The 20,712-nt window shown below is 31.0% G+C and overlaps 1 pseudogene; it reads left to right on the forward strand.

Moving 5' to 3' along the window:
- LOC140989445 (uncharacterized) overlaps positions 1-19,940 on the forward strand; it is a 36,562-nt pseudogene extending 16,622 nt beyond the window's left edge.
- Positions 19,941-20,712: the final 772 nt, after the last annotated feature.

Genomic DNA, 20,712 nt, shown 5'->3' on the forward strand with positions numbered 1-20,712 from the left:
GTTTGAAAAAAATACCACAACTAGACAACTCAATTATCCACATGTTTCTTTTTATGTGAAGAAGCAAATTCTGAGAAGAAGATTTTCAAAAGTGATGTGAAATATAATATAATATCTTGGAACACCAATGAAGACTTATGTGTAAAAAAATAATATTTTATTTGTGGTTGTCTCCCCAAATTTGGCTATAAATAGGGGTGCATTGTAATGTATTGAGATATCCCTCATTCTATGAACAAACCTTTGAGTTCATAATATTTCTCTCTATATTTTTCCTTTATTTCTTCATTTAAATACAATTAGCATGTTAATTTCATATTCAAAGTTTTACACTTTGAATAATGAATAGCTAACTTCCTAAAGTTGAGATGATAAGGTGAAACTATTGGCATGATAATAAGGTTATTAAAAGATAAGATTCTATGTTTTATATTATTTAATCATTATTTATTGTTTATGTTATATTTATTTCTTTAAGCATTTTTATAACTTACTTATAAGTGGGAGTTTTGATTTATTGTTACTATATGTTACACTAAATTCTTGGAACCATTTAAATGTTAGTTTGGTATTACCAACCATTTAAAGTGGATGCCTTGATTTATTATAGATAAATATATTTTAATATTAAATTCTTGGAACCATTTAAATGTTAGTTTGGTTTTACCAACTAGTTAACTTGAATTCCTTGATTTATTATATATGAATATATCATCGTATTAATTTATTGGTACCATTTAAATGTTTGTTTGGTTTTACCAATCATTTAAAGTGGGAACCTTGATTTAGTGTTTACAAATATATATAGCACAATAAATACTTGACCACATTTATAAGTTTTGGTATATATTATATACTTATAAGATAATAATTCGGCTAATTTTAGAAAAATATCTAAATCAATGTTTCAATTAAGATTCAGTACATAGCCATAATTTTTTAGGATTCAGTACCTGACAGATCCATACTTTTAGTTTTAAATCCTCATAAAACAAAATTTACAATTTTACCCTTTATTATTTAAATAAATATATTATTTTATTCACAAAAATTATATCTCTCTTCTCCATTTAAAATATAATTTCAAAAAAATACTGTTTGTCAATTATAATGGAATAAAATTAAATACTTATTTTGACATACAAAGTACCTATTATGGTGTTTCAGATACTTGATTTCGCTCTTTAAATACTCCAAATAAAAAAGAAAATACTATATTTTCGAGCATTCACCATAAATTCAGTCATTGTTGATCTTTTCATGAAAAATGTATTAGGATGACTTATTCATGTCATTTTATTTTAAAAAAAATAGGTCATCACTCATCATGAAATAAGATTAAGTATTTATTTTGACATACAATTTGACTATTTGAATACTCCAAGTGTGTAAGAAAAATACTGGATCTTCGAGCTATCACAATAAATTCAATAATTGTTGGTATTTTCATTGAAAATGCATTAAGATGACTTATTTATGTCATCTAATTTTTGAAAAAACACAGTTTCTCACTCATTGTTGAATTAGGAAAAGTACTTATTTTGATCGATAAAATACCTATTTTGGAGTTTCAAATATTTGGTTTGGCTATTTGAATACTTCAGATATGTAAGAAAATACTTAAGTTTCAAGTAATATTAAGTGACTTTTGATTGTGTCATTTGTGAAGTTAAAATGTGATACTTAAATTGGTACAAAGAATATCCAATTAGAGTCTATAAATACATATTTTACCTCGTAAATACTCATATCCAATTATTTGAGGATGCCAAAATATAATTTGATGTTAATATTAAGTGACACCAATGATGATATTCGTGAAGTAAAAATGTGATACCTAAATTAATACAAATAATACATAATTCGAGTCCACAAACACTTGATTTTTACCTTTTAAATACTCAAATTCTATTGAGTATGTCAAAATATATAGTTTGAAAATAATATTGAATGTTCTTTGATGATGAGAATTGTGAATAAAAAACGTGTTACCTAAATTGGTACAAATAATACCTAATTTGATTTGGCATATACTAGATTTTACCCTTTTAAGACTCAATTTTGATTATGTTGGGATACAAAAAAATATATTTTCAAGCAATATTGAGTGATTTTTGATGTGTCATTTGTGAAGTTAAAATTTGGTACCTAAATTAGTACAAAAAATATCTAATTCGAGTCTACCAATACTTAATTTTACTCCCTAAATGAGAAGTACTTTAATTTGAGTTTGTAAATACTTGATTTCGTAAATAAGATACTCACAATATGTATTAAAATACTGGATATTCGAACAAGCAGCGTAAGTTCACCAAGTGTTGGTATTTTTATGGAAGATACATTTTGATGACAAATTCATCTCATTTAATACTAAGCATGAAAATTTTAAAGTACTTAGTTTTACTTGAGAAGTATCTAATTTGAGTTTGCAAATACTTGATTTCGTAAATGAAATACTCACAATATGTATTAAAATATTAGATATTCGAATAGACAACGTAAGTTCACCAAATATTGATATTTCTATGGAATAAGCATTTGGATGACATATTATCTCATTTAATATTTTTTCTGTAAAAGAAAAAACAAATTTCTAACTAAACATAGAAATTTTAAAGTACTTATTTTTATTTGAGAAGTACAAAATTTGAGATTGCAAATATTTGATTTGGTACATAAGAGACTCGTAATATGTAATTGAATACTGGATATTTGAATATGTAACGTAAGCTCACCAAATGTTTGTCTTTCCTTGGAAGATGTATTTGGATGACATATTTATCTCATTTAATATTTTTTTTTGTAAAAACAAAAAAGAAAAAAAAAAAAACAAATTCCAACTAAGTATTGACATTTTAAAATACTTAGTTTTATTTGAGAAGTATTTAATTTAAGTTTGCAAATACTTGATATCTTGAATGAGATACTCAAAATATGTATTAAAATACTGGTTATTCGAATAGGCAACGTAAGTTCATCAAGTGTTGATCTTTTCATGGAAGATGCATTGATACGAAGAGTATCTAAATTGGTGAAGTTAATATTGAGTGGTCTTTGATGATAACATTCGTGAAGTAAAAATGTGATACCTAAATTAATACAAAGAATACCTAATACGAGTCCACAAATACTTGATTTTACCATTTAAGTACTCAAATTCGATTATTTGATTATATCAAAATATATTATTTGAAGTCAATATTGAGTGGCCTTTGATGATGAGATCCATGAAATAAAATTGTGATGTTTAAATTTTTACAAGTATTACATAATTAGATTCAACTGATAATTGATTTTACCGTTTAAAAACTCAAATTTGCTAATAAGTATAATGAAATAATATTGATACATATAATGAATGATTAACAATAAATATTATGAAAGAATATTGATGAGGATGATATCAAATAAAGTATTGCCTTGTCATTTAATGAATACCAACAAGTATTGTGAATGAATATTAATGATATTATAAATTAATACTCATAAATGTAAAGAAAAAAATACTAATAAGTAGAATGAATAATTACCAATAAGTATTATGTCAAATAAGTATAATTGTCAAATAAGTCATTCAATGAATATAAAAAAGTATTGTCAATTAATATTGACGAGTATTTTATAAATCATTAATCCATGAATCGATAGATATGCTTAAAGTGCAAACTTCAAGCTCATTTACGAACTATGTTCATAATGTATCTCCCAATTAATCCACGATGAATAATGAACTTTGTTTATTTATTTAAATGACATGAATAAGTATCTTAATGAATTTTTCATGGAAATATTGTCTATTCGAATATCCAGTATTTTAATGCATATTGTGAGTATCTCATTTACGAAATCAAGTATTTGAAAACTCAGATTATGTACTTCTCAAGCAAAACGAAGTACTTTAAAATTTTCATGCATATTTGAGAATTTTTTTACCGAAAAAATATTAAATAAGATGAATATGTAATCTATATGCATCTTTCATGGAAAGACCAATACTTGGTAAACTTACGTTGTATATTCGAATATCCAATAGTCTATTACATATTATGAGTATCTCGTGTACCATATCAAGTATTTGCAATATGAAATTAGGTACTTCTCAAGTAAAATCAAGTACTTTTAATATTCATCCTTATTTGAGAATCTGTTTTTTCTTTTACAAAAAAATATTAAATGAGATGAATATGTCATCCAAATACATCTTAAATAGAACGACCAACATTTGGTGAATTTACGTTGCATATTTGAATATCCAGTATTATATTGCATATTATGAGTATATCATGTACCAAATAAAGTCTTTGCAATATGAATAATTCTCAAGTAAAACTAAGTACTTTAAAATTTTTATGCTTATTTGAGAAATTTTTTTTTTTACAAAAAAATATTAAATTAGATAAATATGTCATCCAAACGAATCTCCCATGGAAAGCCAACATTTGGTGAACTTACATTCGAATATCCAGTATTCTATTACATATTATGAGTATCTCTTCTACCAAATCGAGTATTTGCAAACTCAAATTAGGTACTTCTCATCCAAATGCATATTCTATGGAAATACCAATATTGGAGAATTTAAGTTGTCTATTCGAATATCCAATATTTAATACATATTGTGAGGATCTCATTTACGAAATCAAGTATTTTCCAACTTAAATTAGGTACTTCTCAAGTAAAATTAAGTACTTTAAAATTTTCATGCTTATTTGAGAATTTTTTTTACAAAAAATATATTAAATGAGATGAATATGTCATCCAAATGCATCTTCCATGAAAAGCCAACACTTGATTAACTTACGTTGCATATTTGAATATCCTGTATTCTATTACATATTATGAGTATCTCCTATATCAAATCAAGTATTTATAAACTCAAATTATGTACTTCTCATCCAAATGCATATTCCATGGAAATATCAACACTTGGACTCTTGGAGAATTTATGTTGCCTATTCGAATATCCATTATTGTAATACATATTGTGGGTATCTCATTTACGAAATTAAGTATTTGTCAACTCAAATTAGGTACTTCTCAAATAAAACTAAGTACTTTAAAATTTTCATTCTTATTTGAGAATTTGATTATTTTTTTTACAAAAAAAATATTAAATGAGATGAATGTGTCATCTAAATACGTTTTCCATTGAAATACCAATACTTGGTGAATTTACGTTGTCTATTCGAATATGCAGTATTTTAATACATATTGTGAGTATCTCATTTACGAAATCAAGTATTTGCAAACTCAAAATAGGTATTTCTCAATTAAAACTAAGTACTTATAAATTTACATGATTAGTTTGGAATTTGATTTTTTTACAAAAAAATATTAAATGAGATTAATATGTAATCCAAATACACACTTCATGAAAAGATAAACAATGACTGAATTTATAGGGATCGTTCGAAGATCCAGTATTTTTTTACACATTTGGAGTATTTAAAGAGCCAAATAAAATATCTGAAACTTCAAAATAGATAATTTATATGTCAAAATAAGTACTTAATCTTATTTCATGATGAACTATATTTTTTAAAAAATAAAATGACATCAATAAGTCACATAATGCATTTTTAATGAAAAACCAACAATGATTGAATTTATGGTGATTGTTCGAAAAATAGTATTTTTGTACACATTTGGAGTATTCAAATAATAAAATCAAGTATTTGAAACAGCATAACAGGTACTAATACTTTGGTAGATGGAAAACACACAATTAATTTGGTGAATAAAATTTTATCTTTATATAAATAATAAAATGGCAAAAATGTAAATTTATTTTTGTAGGTAGTTAAAACTAAGTTTATAGTGTTGTCAGGTATTAATTTGTAAAAAAAATCCTCTAGGTACTGAATTTTAAATCAAAGATAGACAGATGCATTTTTTTCAAATTTGCCCATAATAATTTATAACATAATATAAATATGATTATTTAATATATTGGAACCATTTTATTAAGTGGATTTCAATATTGTTCGTTAATGTTAACTTTATTAAAATACCAAGAGTAGATCCTTTAATCTCAACTACTTAAATTAAAATTTGAACAATTAAAATTTACTCATTAAAGATTCAAACAATTAAAATTAAAAAGAAACAAAAACAAAAACAAAACAAAAAGACATTGTAGTGGACTTGTAATTACCTTAGCTTCCCTGTGGATACGATATCGGACTCACCGAATTATACCACTTCTGGACAACCTGCTCTTGGGAGTGCAACAATCAAAGTGACAACAAGTTTTTGGCGCCCTTGCCGGGGAAGTATAATTTAATTTCAAGTCTATTTAATTTTGTTTATAGTTTATTTTTCTTTATTTGAATTTTCATTGCTTTTGTGTGTTTTTATTCTTTTGCATTTGCATTTGCATGAGCATTATTTGGTCACGTACACTTAGTGGTCGACTCATTCGAAATAACCCTTTATTTTCACAAAACATGGCGGAAGAACCCATCCAAGAAACTAAAGATGAAATTCAATCTCAACATGATCATGATAGACGAAGAACACTTAGAGTTCACATGAATCCTACACGTTCTAGTGCACCTTCATGTCTAGTTTTTTCCCCCTGATGCATCTCATTTCAATTTTAAGCCTGGTATTATCCAACTTTTACCCAACTTTCATGGCTTAGATTCTGAAAATCTATACATGCATTTACGAGAATTTGAAGAAGTGTGCAACACATATAATGATCTAAATTGTAGCATGAACACCATTCGACTTAAGCTTTTTCCTTTTTTTTTTAAAAAAGATAAAGCTAAAACTTGGCTACAAAATCTTAGATCGGGATCCATTCGAACTTGGGATGAATTGCAACAACAATTTTTGAAAAAGTTTTTTCCATCTCATAGAACAAATTCTTTCAAAAGGCAAATCATCACTTTCACTCAAAAACAAGGAGAAACTTTTTATCAGTGTTGGGATAGATATAAAGAATTGCTTAATCTTTGTCCACATCATGGTTTTGAAATTTGGAGAGTTGTTTCTCAATTTTATGAAGGCTTAACACCTAAAGATAGGCAAATGGTTGAATTTATGTGTAATGGAACATTTGAAGATAAAGATCCAAATGAGGCAATTGAGTATCTCGATTCATTAGCTGAAAATGCTCAAAATTGGGACACTATAGGTACAATCGAACCATCAAACAAGATTCAATCTCCTACATCTGGTGGAGGTATGTACACTCTCAAAGATGAACATGATCTTCAAGCTAGATTTACCTCTTTGGCAAGAAAAGTTGAGGCACTTGAATTGAAAAAGAATGGTCAATTAAAATCTGTTCAAGAAATTGCATGTCACATCTGTGATACAAGTGATCATTCTACAAAAGATTGTCCCACTTTGCCTTCTTTTAAAGAATGTCTCCATGAACAAGCCAATGTTTTAAACAATCTCAAAAGGCCAAATTTTGAACCATTTTCTCAAAGTTACAATCCAGGTTGGCGAAATCATCCAAATTTTAGTTGGAGGAATGATAATGCTGCACAATTTTCACAACCACATTTCCAAAATCAACAAAATTTTCAAAATTATGCACCTTATGTTCCTCCACCTAAAAGGAATTTGGAAGATATATTGAATTCTTTCATTGCAAAGCAAGAGTCTATCAATACTCAAACTGCTCAAACCATGACAGATTTGAAAGATACTCTTGCTAAATTTGCATCTGCACTTAATGTTCATGAAAAAGGTAAATTTCCTTCACAACCTCTGCCTAATCCCAAGGATCATCATTCACAAACTGGAACTTCTGGAACTCAACCGATGGATCAGGTAAAATCTGTTATTACCCTTCGAAGTGGTAAGGTTGTGGAAAAATCCATTCTTGAACCTTGTGAAGATGATGATAAATCAACTCCAAAGGGTAAGGAAGTGGAACCCATAACTTGCGAAGAGGAGGTTCAACAGACAGTGTCACCACCATTCCCTCATGCATTGAAAAATACAAAAAAATCAAATTTGAATTCTGATATATATGATATTTTTAAACAAGTAAAAGTTAATATTCCTTTATTAGATGCAATAAAACAGGTACCATCATATGCCAAATTTTTGAAAGACTTGTGCACTGTGAAAAGAAAATTGAATGTGAAAAAGAAAGCATTTTTAGCCGAACAAGTAAGTGCAATCATTCAAAATAATAATGCTTTGAAATACAAAGACCCTGGTTGTCCTACTATTTCTTGTATTATTGGAGAACGAAAGATTAAAAAAGCCTTGCTTGACCTTGGAGCTAGTGTGAATTTACTTCCATATTCAGTTTATCAAGAACTCAATCTAGGCGAGTTAAAACCTACTTCGGTAACACTTTTACTTGCTGATAGATCTGTTAAAGTGCCAAGAGGTATGGTAGAAGACGTGTTGGTCCAAGTTGATAACTTTGTATATCCTGTCGATTTCATAGTTTTAGATACACAACCTATCGAAGCTTGTAATGCAATTCCTGTAATTTTAGGTCGTCCATTTTTAGCAACTTCTAATGCTCTTATAAATTGCAGGAATGGAATAATGAAGTTGTCATTTGGTAACATGACCTTGGAGCTTAATGTGTTTAATCTTTGTAAGCAACCACATGACAAAGGAGATGAAAGTGAAGATGAAAATCTTATTGAAACTCTTGTGGAAGAAAACATTCAAGAAAAGAGTACTCTTGATCAATTAGATATTTGTTCAATTGAAACTGTTAAAGAAATTATTGAAATTGATCTTGATGATTTTATCAGGTATCGCTCGTTACCAGGATCATAGAAAGAATTTGATGCAAAATATGAGAACAAAGACGAACCATCCATATTGGAGTTAAAACCCTTGCTAGAAGAATTGAAGTATGCATTTCTTGGAGAAGATGAAACATATCCGGTGGTAATTTCTTCCAAACTAGCAAGTGATGAAGAAGGTAAATTAGTTGATATGCTTAAAAGACATAAAAATGCAATTGGTTGGACACTAAAAGATCTCAAGGGCATTAATCCACTAATTTGCACTCACAAAATTCACTTAGAAGAAAATGCAAAAACATCTCAACAACCACAAAGGAGATTAGATCCGCACATAAAAGATGTTGTGTAAACTGAAGTTCTCAAACTACTTGATGCTGGGATTATCTACCCTATTTCTGATAGTAAGTGGGTAAGCCCAACACAAGTAGTTCCGAAAAAATCTGATCATTCTGCTATTAGATATTTATTGATCAAACATGATGCAAATCCACGACTGATACGATGGATTTTGTTGCTCCAAGAATTTGACATTGTGATCAAAGATAAAAAAAGAACCGAGAATGTCGTAGCCGATCATTTATCCAGACTAGTAACAGGATCATCTTGTGAAATGACACCAATTAACGATAATTTTCCTGATGAACATCTATTTTCAGTTACTACTACACCTTGGTTTGCTAAAATAGTAAATTTTCTTGTGACAGGAAAAATGCCACCGCAATGGAGTTCTCAAGATAAAAGAAAATTTTTGAATGAGGTAAAAAACTTTTATTGGGATGATCCGTATCTGTTCAAGTATTGTGCAGATCAAATTTTTCAACGTTGCATACCCGACAATGAGGTAAGTAGTGTCATTAAATTTTGTCATTCAGAAGCATGCGGAGGACATTTTTCTTCAAAGAAAACAGCTGCAAAAATCTTGCAGTGTGGATTTTATTGGCCCACTTTGTTTAAAGACACCCACGAAATCTGCAAGATCTGTGAAAATTTTCAAAAATTGGGTGCGATTTCAAAAAAAAACATGATGCCTTTGAATCCTATTATTGAAATTGAAATCTTTGATTGTTGGGGAATAGATTTTATGGGACCTTTTCCACCGTCGTTTGGATACTTGTATATTTTAGTTGCAGTTGATTATGTTTCCAAATGGATAGAGGCAATTCCATGTCGAACAAATGATCATAAAATCGTCATCAAATTTTTAAAAGAAAATATTTTTAGTAGATTTGGAATTCCTCGAGCCATGATAAGTGATGGGGGAACTCACTTTGTTAATAAACCATTTGCTTCATTAATGAAAAAATATGGTATTACTCACAAAGTAACTACTCCTTATCATCCTCAAACAAATGGACAAGTTGAATTAGCTAATAGGGAGATAAAGCAAATTTTGGAAAAAACTGTTAACTCAAATAGAAAAGATTGGTCTCTGCGACTTAATGATGCACTTTGGGCATATCGAACAGCTTTTAAAACATCATTGAATATGTCTCCCTATAGGTTGGTTTATGGAAAACATTGTCATTTGCCTGTGGAATTGGAACATAAAGCTTATTGGGCGATCAAAACTTTAAATTCAAGCATGGATGATGCCAACAAATTGCGTAAATTGCAACTTAATGAACTTGATGAACTCAGAAATGACGCGTATGAGAATTCAAGGATTTATAAAGCAAAAATCAAATCATTTCATGATAAAACAATTCTTAGAAAATCTTTTGAGATTGGTAAAAAAGTTTTGCTTTATAATTCTCGACTTCACATATTCCCAAGAAAATTACGATCAAGATGGACAGGCCCATATGTTGTAAAGCATGTGTATACTTATGGAGCTGTGGATATTGAAAATCCTAAAAATGGTGATGTTTTTAAAGTAAATGGACAAAGGCTTAAACCATTTTTAGAAAATGAAATTTTTCAAGAAGAGTTTATTTCCCTTTCCGATCCTTGATTTTTTTTGTGTTGCATTTAATTTTGTTTGTTTTTATTTCAGGTTTCCTTAATCTTTTTATTTTTCCGATTAAATTGCGGATAACGGTACTCCGTGACTCTCATAGTCGGTTTAATCAGTTTTCCATAATTGCTGATACAAAAATAAAAAAAATCATTTCTTTTCTTTTCAAAATGGATGAAATTCTCTCAAAAATTTGTAAATACTTTCTCTCTGTTTCTGAAAATGTTCTAAGAAAAATTTATGCAGGAAGGTGTGAAAGATTGAGATTGCTAATGCAAAAAGGAATTCCAAAAGATATTCGTCTTGTAATAGAAGCTAAGGTCCGATTAGGAGGAGAAGTTCCACAATCATTGCTCATTCGGTATTAGCCTGGATTAGGAAAAAACACTTATGCGGAAAAACGAAGGGCCAAAAGTTTAGGGGTTTGTCATAAGTGTGCAAGATGGACTTGTGACAAACAATGCAGATCTTTGGGATGTGTTCCCAATAACAGAGAAGATAAAATTGGTTTCATTAAGAATGGGCTGAGTAAGGAGTCTTTAGATAACATCTTATTGATTTTTGAGACGCATTCTAGTGGACATGTGCATATTGAACTTCTCTGTTTATGGAAACAATTCCAAGATGAGCGTCATAGTCTTGGGAATCCGACTAAAAAAGACCTTGTTTGCCAATTTATAAGAAAATTAGATGGGAAGCATATCCTCGACTCATAGAAGGCGTTGAAGCCGTTTCTAGACGTAAAATCAGAGGAAAATTGTGAGCCACAATCACACTACTGTTTTCATGCATGTGTGTCATTATTGTTTTTACTGTTTATTCTGTTTACAACTATGACCCATAATTTTGTCCTGATAACATATTAACCCTATAAAATCTCTCATCTTTCTCTCTATTTTCACAGAAAAAGAAAGTAAAAAAAAAAACATGGCTGGAACCTCTGCACAATCATTGAAAAATATTTGTGTATTTTGTGGGTCGAGTCCTGGAAAAAATGAAGTGTTTGTAGAAGCAGCGAATAATCTTGGAAAGATATTGGCTGAGAGAAAAATTCACTTGGTAAATGGGGGAGGTAATATTGGATTAATGGGATCTGTTTCAACATCTGCTCATCTTGGAGGTAGTCAGGTTTTGGGTATTATTCCTACAGCTTTAGCTGAAGGAAATATTACAGGTGTTACGATTGGTGAAGAATTAAAAGTTTCTTCTATGTATGAAAGAATCACAAAAATGATTGAAAATTCTGATGCTTTTATCGCACTACCAGGTGGTTTTGGTACATTAGAAGAAATTTTTCACACTGTTTCTTGGGCACAACTTAATATCCATAATAAACCTGTGGGCTTGTTGAATATCAATAATTATTATGACAGTTTGTTGACATTTCTTGATAAAGCTGTGGAACAGAATTTCATTTCAGAAAATTCACGACGGATGCTCATCTGTGCTTCGACTGCCGACCAATTAATTGATGATTTGGAAGCTTTTGTTCATAAGCCTGATCCGATGATAACAAAGATCAATTGGTCGCAATCAAGCAATAAGAAAAGGAAGTTGGATCATTGATTCAAAAGTCGTGGATTGGTTTGCGTTTGTTTCAGTTTGTTATCTTCAATAAAATTCCAGGTGATATCTCTTTCATTATGTACTCTTTATTAATAGTTATTTTGACATTAGGGACAATGTCATATTCTGATTGGGGGGAGAACAAACTTATAAAAAAAAATTTTAAAAAATAAAAAAATAAAAATATATATATATTATTTTAAAATAAAATCATGTTTATTGTTTGTATCTTAGTAATTTTTGCAAAAATGTCATACATTACATGTTTGAAAGATTTAAATTAGAACATGCATTAATCTATTTAAGAATGTTTAAATTTTTATTTGAAAAAAAAAGTCAATTTTAATATTCTGATCAATATAAAAATATGATTTATGAAATCTTTTTGAGTGATTAACCATTGTGATAAAATCAGGTATTAAAGTATATGGCCCAAGATATACCTTATAAGAGTGCCTAAAATTTTAAACTCACACATATTTTGTGAGTGAGTGGAGAGGATTGAGAAAACAGCTTTCGAGCCTTTATTGATCATGAGAGAGACTATCTATTATTTAGATCTTGAGTTCTTATTTTGAAAAAAAAAATGATATTTCCTGAAAAAAAAAGAAAAAAAAACAAAAATAAAGATGTTGAAGATCTATGTAATTTTTAAGTTATATGCTACGACCCATTTATCTCTCATAAAAGAAAAAAAAAAAGAGAGAAATTTATTGTACAAATTAAATAAATATGTGGTCAAGAAGCATAAACTATTGTGGGGACCCGAACCTAATTCAACACTTAATTGTTATTAGGATCAAATATAACAACTAAGTAATGTGGGAAATAAATTTTTTTTTTAATATACAAGATATACAAGTGTGGAAACGTAAGGTAATCAATTCTAATACGCATATACATCTAATGGTACAAATCCTGTACACCATTTATTTATTTCAGCTAAAGTTTAGTTAATAGATCAAGTACTAAACCACTCTACTCTAAGTCCGGATCTCCACGCTAATCCTGAATCTCTCATCCTCTTCCTGCTCCAGGTCCTGCCCCACCTGTTGTCATGCACACATCCAAAACAAGACAACAGCCGGATAACTCCGGTGAGAAATACATCCCAATATAAACAATGTAGACATGCAATCATATAAAAACATATATCAAAGCATATAACAACTATCATTAACATGTAGCAAATAAACAAACATGAATGATATAAAACTTTAAATCAACTAGTCATCTCAGACTCGACTCATTCCTAATCTAGGGATCCCGGTTCTGGATATTGACAAATATATCGAATCTCAGTCGATAGGAATGAATCAACCCTAAACGACATCGATATAATTCGTATATCCAGTGTCTGGGCGAATCGGCCGCAGAATTGACAAATCAGCCAAGGACTAAGCGAATCAGCCACTGACCAGACGAATCAGCCGGTGATTAGGCAAATCAGCCGATGACCAGACGAATCAACCAGTGACTAGTTCATACATTGTCTATGAATCAATAGACTACAACCATCAATCTCATCAATTGCAAATATCAATGCAATCAAATAAAGTATGTGATTTAGGGAAACTCGAGTCTAACCTCACTCGAGTTGTGCAATCCCAACTCAACATTAATTTATACCTTTCACTCTGTTACTCTGACTATGTCGAAGTCTCTGACTCAAAGCTTGTCAATATCAATCTGGCAATAACAGTATCGAGGGTACAGTATCAATACACCACTCAATCAATACTAGATATAATCAGAAGTAAATCAAATTCTGTTTCAACAGCACAACGTCATAATCTCAATATACCCAGCAATACCATATCAATCAGATCTCAATCCCAACACCTCATAATCGATAACAATTCAATTCTGATATCAAATCGACTCCAAAATTCATAACAATTTCATATGGTATCTTTTCCTCAATCTAGTTTTGATTATACAATGTCTAACATGTCAAGAACATCATCTAGGAATCATATCCGATTCTGACAATATCATAATTTCAAAACATATCAGAACGTAGCAAAACTTACGTCCAGTTGTAGCCTACGCCGATAGAAACACAGTACCGAAGTCGGATTGAAATTCTGACGGACGGATCTTTCACAATCACAAATCTAAAAAGGCGTAAGGATTTTTCTCGTTTTTCCCATGACCTTTCTCGATCCTCCCTCTTTGTTTTTGAGGATTGAAAGCTGAAGGCATTATATATACATCCACGTGCATGCACAAGCCAAGTGGCTCATTTCTTTGCAAAACACGTCTCGCGCATATGCGCGACCCTCATCGGCGCATATGCGCGAGACCTACTGTCTCGGCGCAATAGCTTCTCGTCTGCTCGCGCATATGCGCGTCTTCTTCTCGTGCATATGCGCGAGACCTATGGCCTCCAGATAATTCCAGTCCACCAGCTCGCGCATATGCGAGCCCTCTTCTCGCGCATATGCGCGAGGTTCTCTGCCTCGCCAATGGCCTTGCGCGCATATGCGCGCATTTCTGCCGCGCATGTGCGCGATACCTACTGTAGCTCACCTATGTCCAACTCTTGCCTTTCCAATTCTGGTCTCGGAGTGGTCCGTCTATAATTACCTCGATTATCAACAAATCATTCTGGATTACGATAATTCAAATCTCGGGCATTACACTTAGTCTGATTCCATGATGTAATGAAAAAAAAAGATCAGGAAAAAATATATAATAAGAACAACTAGATTTTGAATCAATGAATTTTCTATCTTTTGATTAGTTTGGCTCGTTTGTCTGTCTGCATTCTGTAAACAATTTTTCTGAGCATTTATCTGTATTCCAACTCTATGAGAGAAATCGTTGCCATAAATTGAAACATTTATTAACCTGTGAGGATATGGAGTTGAGACTCTTACTAGGAATTTCTGAAGGTCGTGTACATTTAACTACCTGAAATAAGCTTTGAATTGATCATATCAAATTATTTCATAAATTATAATTATAATGATCTTGATATAACTTTGACAGTTTTCAAATTTAATTTAAACACTTAGATAGTTTTTATTACATTTCTATTTAAATTAATCAATATGTTTTGTATTACTATTAACACTTAAATTGCTAGGGACTAGCAATAAGCTAGTTGGGAGGTGTGATAAACATAAAAATTGTACATTAATTAAATGTTTTATAATATAATTATATAGTTTTTGTTTTATTAAATGTTTAAATATTATATGTTTTATAATAAATTGTATAAAATATAAGTTGTTGTGTAATTACAAGTTTTTACTATTTTTTACAGGTTCGATAAAACAAGAATAAACTTGGCGTTGCAAATGGGATTAAGATGATTCTTGGACCTGTAGAAAGTTGATTATAATATCTACAATATTGTTGACAAGCATGAGATAAAAATCCTCTCACAATTGGGATCAAATTAAGCAACAAATAAAGTTACCAAAGGAGTGGCAGTTTTACCATGCTCTAGTATTTTGACCATATCTCTCAAATTACTTGGTCAAATGGTTTGAAAAAAATACCACAACTAGACAACTCAATTATCCACATGTTTCTTTTTATGTGAAGAAGCAAATTCGGAGAAGAAGATTTTCAAAAGTGATGTGTAATATAATATAATATCTTGGAACACCAATGAAGACTTATGTGTAAAAAAATAATATTTTATTTGTGGTTGTCTCCCCAAATTTGGCTATAAATAGGGGTGCATTGTAATGTATTGAGATATCCCTCATTCTATGAACAAACCTTTGAGTTCATAATATTTCTCTCTATATTTTTCCTTTATTTCTTCATTTAAATACAATTAGCATGTTAATTTCATATTCAAAGTTTTACACTTTGAATAATGAATAGCTAACTTCCTAAAGTTGAGATGATAAGGTGAAACTCTTGGCATGATAATAAGGTTATTAAAAGGTAAGAATCTATGTTTTATATTATTTAATCATTATTTATTGTTTATGTTATATTTATTTCTTTAAGCATTTTTATACCCTACTTATAAGTGGGAGTTTTGATTTATTGTTGCTATATGTTACATTAAATTCTTGGAACCATTTAAATGTTAGTTTGGTTTTACCAACCATTTAACTTGGATTCCTTGATTTATTATATATGAATATATCATAGTATTAATTTATTGGTACCATTTAAATGTTTGTTTGGTTTTACCAACCATTTAAAGTGGGAACCTTGATTTAGTGTTTACAAATATATATAGCACAATAAATACTTGACCACATTTATAAGTTTTGGTATATATTATATACTTATAAGATAATAATTTATAACATAATATAAATATGATTATTTAATATATTGGAACCATTTTATTAAGTGGATTTCAATATTGTTCGTTAATGTTAACTTTATTAAAATACCAAGAGTGGATCCTTTAATCTCAACTACTTAAATTAAAATTTGAGCAATTAAAATTTACCCATTAAAGATTCAAACAATTAAAATTAAAAAGAAACAAAAACAAAAACAAAACAAAAAGACATTGTAGTGGACTTGTAATTACCTTAGCTTCCCTGTGGATACGATATCGGACTCACCGAATTATACTACTTGTGGACAACCTGCTCTTGGGAGTGCAACAATCAAAGTGACAACATATATCAGATGGATGTAAAGAGTGCATTCCTGAACGGTCAGCTACAAGAGGAAGTATATGTTGAACAACCTCCAGGTTTCATAAATCATGTTTTTCCTGATCATGTCTACCATTTGAAAAAAGCCTTATATGGTCTGAAACAAGCTCGCAGAGCTTGGTACGAAACTCTTTCAAAATTTCTAACTGATCATGATTTTTCTGTTGGATCAGTTGATAAGACCTTGTTCAAATTTGCTAAGAATGATCACATTTTATTAGTTCAAATTTATGTTGATAATATCATATTTGGGTCAACTAACCCCAAATTATGCGAAAATTTTGCTAAGCTAATGCAGGATAAGTTTGAAATGAGCATGATGGGTGAACTGACATTCTTTCTTGGACTGCAAGTGAAGCAACTGGAGAATGGTATATTCATCAGTCAGACTAAATACACAAAGGAGCTGCTGAAGAAATTTGGCATGGAATCATGTTCAGCTGCAAATACTCCCATGAGTTCATTAGTAAAATTGGACACTGATCAAGGGGGAATATCAGTTGAGGCGACATTATATAGAGGTTTAATAGGTTTATTATTGTACCTAACTGCCAGTCGTCCTGATATTGTATTTGCTGTCTGTATGTGTGCTAGATTTCAAGCAAATCCTAAGCAATCACATTTCTCAGCTGCTAAAAGAATTTTGAAATATCTTAAGGGTACACAAAATGTTGGGTTATGGTATTGTAAAGACTCTACTTTCAATTTAGTTGGATATTCAGATGCAGATTATGCAGGATGTAAGCTTGATCGTAAAAGTACAAGTGGATCTTGTCAGTTTCTAGGAGACAGACTGATCTCTTGGTTCAGCTAAAAGCAGACATCCATAGCTACCTCAACAACTGAAGCAGAATACCTTGCTGCTGTTAGTTGTTAAGCACAACTGATCTGGATCCAACAACAACTAAAAGATTATGAAGTAATTACAAATGAATCGCCCATATTCTGTGATAAAACGAGCACGATTGCTATCACGTATAACCTAGTTTTTCACTCAAGGACCAAGCATATAGATGTCAGGCATCACTTCATTAGAGATCATGCTTTGAAAAAAGACATCAGACTGGAATATATTTCAACTGAGCAACAAGCAGCTGACATCTTCACCAAACTATTACCCGAGACTAAGTTTTCTTACTTTCGCAATATTCTTGGTTTAACTTACTTGTCTTAAAATTATTATTGATGATGTTTTACTAATAAAATTATTTGCAGAAAATAAGAACACAACAACAAATTGGAAATGATACTTTATTAAGAATAAAATCGATTCCATGTTACAGAAGATAACTTAGAACCAACTGAGTCCTGCCATTGTGTAATCCAATTATTCAACTCATAAATTCGGATTCTAGAAAATGATTCAGTTGTAGAAATCTTCTCAATTACATGCAATTCCTTCCATAACATTGCATGTAACAGAACATTGTCATCAAGCAGGTCTGTAACATGTCTGACTTCAAAACGATCAATGTATTTTCTTGTTGTTGCTGCTTGAGCATGAGAAGGAGCAGCACCACTACTACTTATCCTCTGCAAATCATGAATTTTGGACCATGTTGACATCACTTTCGTGAAGACATATTCCTCCATTGTTTTCTTCAATTCTTCTAAATATGGACTTAATTGTTCAGTAACTTGAACATGAGTACTGCTGCATGCATCAGAATAACTTGAATCCGACATATTGAACTGTTATTATCTCACATTGTATCTCTATAGTCTTTCTTATAGACAGATGACATTAAATGTTGAAGAAGCTAAAGAGTTTCGAGTCAACCGAAGCGTTTTTCTCATTTACCCAAGCTTCTTAATTATCAGTTGTTCATTATCAACTGATATCAGTTTGTTATTTATTATTTAATGCTTAACTGATTTCAGTTCATAGTCAACTGATAAAAATTAGTCTTTCATCAATTCATCTGTTTAAAGTTCGCAATTCATATATATATAACAACTGATGAAATTTATCATTTATAGGAAAGAGAAAAACAAAGTTAAGCTAATAAATACTTCATTCAATCTTAAACGTTTGCACGGATTACATCATCATATTTTTCCTCAACAACAATTATCCACATTTTCAACCAAGAGGATAAGGGTGCGGTAGATGTCTTGACAAAGCTATGAGAACCAGCTATGCGCTTACGGATTTTCAGTTCCTTTCGAAGCATTAGCTGATAGATATGACCATCCTTAAAGACGTCCACCCACACAGCTATGTTCAAGTGCTCCCGCAATTTGTTCAAATCTGCCATCAGTTCAGGAGTGGTAGCATCCCAGTATTATACAGAAACTCAAGCTTCTGTAACTTTTCCAATAATGAAGATTCTTATAGAAGACCTCATCTCCTATAGCAGCCTTCCTGGTCTCCAGAGAAAACGACGAAGCACTCGAGCTACTCGTATCTGCCATTCTTTTTGTCTTAAATACTTTCACAAATATGACTGAAACTAACCGTGTTACTTTTATTTATAGCCGAAAATCATGGAAGCTGAAGGGCCGTCAACGTTCCAGCAAACGATAATCTTTCTGACCCTTAAATTTATTTTATATCGTCATTTTAATTATTCTATGCACCGATTAAGGGGGAATATCAGTTTTTGATAATGTTAACTGAGAGGAAAATTGTTTGTGAATACTCAACTGAAATGAATCAGTTTTCCAACTGATTGTTCAGTTGGATGTTTTACAAATCTTCTCACATACGTTAACAAATTAAAAAACTTATAATATTCCAAATCAACTGACGTGACTGCAGTTTCATAACGTGGCCTATGTTAAAACCACTCACTTTTTGCACACACGCTTATAGCACACGTACACATATTTTTATTCAATTTTTTTGGACTGACATGTGTCCTATAATTCGAACAGTCACGTACATAAGTACTTTACCCGCCCCATTTCAGTTCTTCTTCTTTACGCTTATCCAAATTTCTCAGAGAAAAAACAAATTCAAGCATTCTCTTTTGCAGGAAATCATTCAGTACAAATGGCCAACCAGATCCCAGTTCACATGTTGAACGCTATGGCCATTGATTTTGACTCAGTTTTATCAGTTCAGGAAGCTGATGTTAAGAACGTTTTTTTGAAGATTGAATCTGCTGGTCTCAGAATGTTTTTGGGACAATCTTCCTAGGAGATTTATCCGAAGGAACTTATTGATTTCTACTCCAATGGTTCTGTCAATCCGGATGGTATCATCACCTCTACTGTTAATGGTCAGTTGTTGACCTTATCTCCAGACTCTTTCGGAGAAACATTTTTGTTGCCTTCTGATGGATTGGCACACCTTGCTGAAGTCAAAGCATCAGATGTTGAAGCTATGCAAACTCTTCTTTCTGCTGATGGACGGAAAATCAAAGTCTCTGATCCAAAGAAAGAACTGAAACTTGAAGTTCAGTTACTGGCTGATATTGTAGCCAAATGACTATTGGCAAAGGCAGGATCCTTTGCTGCTTTAACCTTGGAAAAATTTCAGGCCCTTGCTGTTATTATGGCCGAACGACGACTCAACTGGAAGCATCTCATCTTCAATACTTTGAAGAACATGTTTCAATCCAACAAGCAGTCCAAGGGATTCGCTGTCCAGTTAAGCTACCTGATGAAATTTAAAGGATTGGTGGCTGATGATTCGGAGAGATCATCCAAACTCAAAATTTTCAATGCCAAGACTGTGTTGCCACCCAAGGCCAAACTGGATCTCAATCCTGATCAGTTCATTAAGATCAAAAAGGAGATTGGAGCTCAACAGACTGCTCCCAAGTCTGTAAAAAAGGCAAAAGCGCTGACTCAACTGAAGACTACAAAG

The sequence above is a fragment of the Primulina huaijiensis genome, chromosome 12, assembly GCF_012295235.1.
Source record: "Primulina huaijiensis isolate GDHJ02 chromosome 12, ASM1229523v2, whole genome shotgun sequence".
Lineage (NCBI taxonomy): Eukaryota > Viridiplantae > Streptophyta > Magnoliopsida > Lamiales > Gesneriaceae > Primulina > Primulina huaijiensis.